Source organism: Grampus griseus (genome assembly GCF_964374135.1).
Source record: "Grampus griseus genome assembly, chromosome: 12".
Taxonomy (NCBI): Eukaryota; Metazoa; Chordata; class Mammalia; order Artiodactyla; family Delphinidae; genus Grampus; species Grampus griseus.
The window spans coordinates 73,577,696-73,582,672 of record NC_139006.1 but is presented as its reverse complement, the minus strand read 5'-3'; positions in this window follow the sequence as shown (position 1 = coordinate 73,582,672).

Here is a 4,977-nt window from a genome sequence, read left to right as displayed (position 1 = left end):
GAGGCCAGGATTTCCTACTCGAAGACTCAGTCCTGCAGTCCTTGAGCCTAATACAGCTCCCTTTGAAAGCAAAGAATGTTTTGTCTGAGGGCGTTAGGATCTGGATAATAGGCTTCAGAATGTTTATTGAAGTATTTTTTCCCTTCTGATTATCAATGATATATTTCACTTTTAAAGGAAGTTGGAGGGGAGAATTAAGAGCTGCTTTTTGCCTGCAAACCCGTTTAGGTGACAGCATTCCTCTGAGGATGGTTTTTATGGGTATTTTACCTAGTGATGTGTTCATTTCGTGATTGCTCATATTCTTGAATGTCTATGTTCCAACAGTGTCAGTTCAATATTAGGAAAATCACTCTGCGTTTATATCTCTAAATTCAACTCAGATTGCATGCCCTGAGTATACTTTAAGGTCATTAAAAACTACCACTGCATTCTGACTTACATCACTCCATGCAACCTGGCGATTGTGATGCTGCATATTTGTGGAAATCAAGAAGGCAGTAGTAGAAGCAGTGTTAAAGTTTTTGAAGGCAAAATTTGAAAAATAGTGTTAGTACTTCTGATTTCTTTCTTTTAATGCCAGAACTAAGGATATTGTGAAGCACTTGTTAGTAAGTTAACTTTGAAACATCAGGCTGGAAGGGGTTGTTGTACATAGTTCTAGGTATAGTAGAAACAATCTGTAAATGACATTTTGTTTTCACGACTGATGTAGACTTCAAAATATTCTTTTACTTTACCTCTTCTGGCTAAAACGATACCTTTCATTTGTCACAGAATCGAAAATAGTACCGTTTTGTAAACAGCACTATCTGATTCTTCACAGCCTTCATAAATTTGCTCTTAGTTGTCATTTACAGACTGGACTAACTGCTGAAAACCCATACAAAGGCTCTAAAGAGCTCTGCCTTATAGCAGTACCTAACTAGCACTACATATGCAAACGGTCCTAGCACGGCTTTCTTACAGTAGCCTTTATCCCGGAACGCTGAACGGGAACATTCTAACGATCACTCTCGTACCAACAGCCACTCCAACACAGAACTGCTTTGCTAGCATTTTTCCTTGTAGTGTTAGCATTTTGAAATTCATATTTCAGAGACATGATCATCACAGAATTTACTCTTATTCCATGAAAAAAAATTAATACCTTCAGAAGAATGTTTCAGTTGTAGACTATGAGACTTGGAAATCCTCTTGAGATAAAAGGTTGCGAAATACCCAGTATTATAAAATCCATGGTCACGTGTGCCTGAACTTAAAGAAATGTTAGACCTATGCAGTATACGAGCATGAACCTTCTTTTCTTTCGTACTGATTTAATTTGCTGAAAATCACTCAGTAAATCGGTTCATACAAGTTACCATATTATTGGAAATTTGGTTTATTTTCCTCAAAATCGTCAACTTTAAGTAGCTCATTTCTGTAGAAAAATGTTTTCTCTGTGGAAAAATCAGTCACTGCCAGGATTCTTTCATTTCTGTACTATTTTAAATAATTGAATTTAACTTCTCTCACACCAGCAAGTATTTTACAGGTGCCTTGGATTAAAACAAAATTGATTTTACAATTTTAGTGTAAGTCTTTGTGCTTATGCCACTTTAAAAAAGAAATGCAATTATATTCAATATAATGGTTAATACTCTTATTTAATGTAACTCTTCGTGTTGTAATTGTTTGAATGTTTTATTCAGCTTGAAACTCTATGAGGCCACAATATTTTGTTATGTATTAAAGGGATAATAGTGTTTCTCAGAGTGTGGTCTGTGGTCCATTTGGATCCTGGAGTGCTTGTTAAGAATACCGATTCCAGGCTCAGCTCCAAACCACCTGAAGCAGAACTCAAGGGTGGGGGCTTCAGAATATCAGTATTCAGCAGGCACCTCAGGTGATTCTGAGCACACTGCTGTTGAGAAGCGCTAAGATGGGGGGTGAACAGGAGTCTCTTGTTAACTTCAAAGCTGAGCTGAGAGCCGATGTAACGTTTTCATTGTCAATAACATTAGCAAATGTGCACTGATTCTCTTATACTTACAATTTTTTACTTAATGTTCTTTTTACTAAAACTCCTGGTTTATTACAATTACAAACTAAACCCAGATTGCTGCTTGTAGCTCTTGGTACTTTGGTTGACAGCTCTTAAACGTACAAAAGCATCTTCAGATCATGGTCAAGCCATGAAAACCCCCATCTTCAAGATGGCCTGCTAAAGCTTTTTGCTTTGCTGATTGTGATTTTTGTGACATTTTATCTCAGACAGTTGTACTTTTTGATAACTTGGGGAAAACAAAGATTACTTGAATAAGAGATTGCCTGACCCGCTGCGTTGCAGAGATACAATCCTTGTAAAGGACATGAGTGACAGTTGTGAATATTAAGATGTGATTATCTTTTCCTGTCCATGTGCTTATCGCAGGGAGATAGTGAACAAATGGTTATATTGGGGATTTTTTAATTTATAAGATCTAATGTAAAATCACCACTTGCAACTTTTTAGATCTGTATGTTGCCTGTTTAATATATTTCTTTTAAAGTTTAAAAGGGTTTTCTATCCACTGTTGATTTCAATTGGATAACATTTTGTCAAGTGTTTTTTTCTGATTGTTAATTTGATGCTAGCTGGAATTCAAGAAATGACATTGACCTTATTCAAATAAAGAAATATTTTAGTAAATTTACTTTTTTCCTTCATTGGTCTCGGGTAATAAGTAGTTATTTATTTCCCAAGTAGGCCCCGATTTGTGATAGTATTTCATGTGTCACGTGCTTTGCGTTCTGCCCTAGGTGGCCTACCACCTGCAGAGTCAATACATGGAAGCATAAGAAAAGAATAAGAAATGGTAATGGATCAATGCTTACCCTTGCTGGTAATGAAAAACACAAAATAAGTAACGTATTTGATGTTTTCATCTTTAATAACCAAATACCGGTAATAGTGTGGCTAAGTTGGAACTTTTAGTCATTACTAATGGCAGTTTTATAAAAATCTTTTCCTCTCTTTGGCAAGCACCATTCAACCAAGTAATTCCAATTCTGAGAGTCCATGTGGTATAAAAAGGAAAGAGTAGAGCTTTAGCGTCAAACAAATCCGAGTTTAAATCTTGACTTTGCCACTTACTAAAGATGACCTTCAGTTTCCTCATAATACTTCTGTCTCAGGGTTGGTAGCTTTGTAAAGATGGTCTTTATAAAGTGGTTTCAGAATATGGAAACTAACGTAATGGACCCTTGTGCTATAAGCCCACAGAAAATACTGAGTAATGTAAAATTAAAGAATTAAATTAGATAGGTTTGAAAGAAATCAGAGGAAACTTAAAGCCTGATCAGTGAGCCTTCTGTTGGGGGGGGGGTGGGCAGTGCTGGAAACTAGACACTGGTTGGGGCACTGGGGACATGGCCATAGTAAAGATTTGGGATTTTGTTCAAGTATGATGAGAAGCCTTTGGAGGAGGGGTAACACCTAGTCCTGTTTCACCTGGAGTATTTATTTTCCCTTTCTGGAGGATTCCACACACAGCAAATAGTTGCTGAACGTCCAAGTGGAAAGGCCATTATAATAAACTGAGGAATAAAAAGTTTTTAAAGACGTGATCCCACTTCCAATGGAATCATCTTTTGGGAAGACAATGGAAGATTTGATTTCATAAAGCACCACCAGGGAGTATTCATTTGTCACACTGATGTAGTTACCACGTAAGAGTTTCTGTGATGCTTGACACCCACCCCTCCCCAGCCTACCCCCATCCCACACACACAGACAGACAGAAGAGGACTGGACAGGGAGAGGCTGCTTCACCAACTGGCTTTGGAGTTTAGAATTGAGACCCTCACCATTCATAATATTTCCTAATTCCTAATAAAATGGAATTTTAATAATTTTATAATCTAATAATTTAATAACTTAGAATAACTTATAAAATGGATTTTTATTTTAAATAATAATTTAGAGATCATGGTTTGAATGTATTAGGTCCCAGGCAACACATCTTAAAGTGGAAGTGGAGCTAAGTATGAATGTACATTCTCAATCAGAGAACACCGAGAAAAGTTTCTATTTCACCCTAAATCTTTGTTAATCTTTCAAATTGAGACCATTTTAGCAACAATTTTAAATTGGTTAGTAAGATGAAAAGCAGATCTTAAAATACATTTAAAAAAACATTTTAGGCAAAAATCCAGTTTGTATAGTTCTGTACAATCTGAGGGATAGTCATCTATTTCCTGAAAGGGCTCATGCCTACAGATAAAATAATAAGCATAGGTTACTAATAGGCTGTATCTTTCCCCTCTGCCCCACCTGCTCTTGGAGTGCTTTAATTAGAAAGATACTAACATAGATTAAAGTCTTAGCCATGCTCAACTTCCTCCCTTGACCTGGAGAAAACCACAGCCACTGAGAATCTGTGTTACAAAACATTGTCAAAAGTTTTCTCCAAGTAACACCAGTGAGCTTAAATAGAGCACCCAGGAAGTGACTGCGTGTAAGAGGAAAAGGTGACCTCGATACACACTGATGATTTGACTCGTGTTCTTACCTTCTGGATCAGAGCAGTTAAAGTATCCAGCGCGTCATTTCCATGCAGAAGTGTAACGATGCAGGAGCAGGCTAGGGTAATCCAGATGTAAGCGGAGGACCCTCTTGCCTCTTGCCTCAGTTGGGTATTTATGTACAGGACACAGTAACCGCTGAAACAGTATAGAATTCAAGCAAATCCTTGCATAGTCCTTAGAGTCCAATGAGATAAAATGATGGATCAAAGGATTATTTTTGCTTAACGAAGCATTTCGGGTTTTGAGTCTCATTGGACTCAGTTTTCAACAGGATGTTGTCCTCAAGGGCTGGAATTTGGAAATTCCACTACAGCCATATAATCGGTCTGCTCTGATTAATTTAATTGAACCAACTCTTGATGAAGCCCTGCTGGCTTATAATTTAGAAATGGGTAGGGAGAGGGATGGATAATGTGAAGGGTTTTT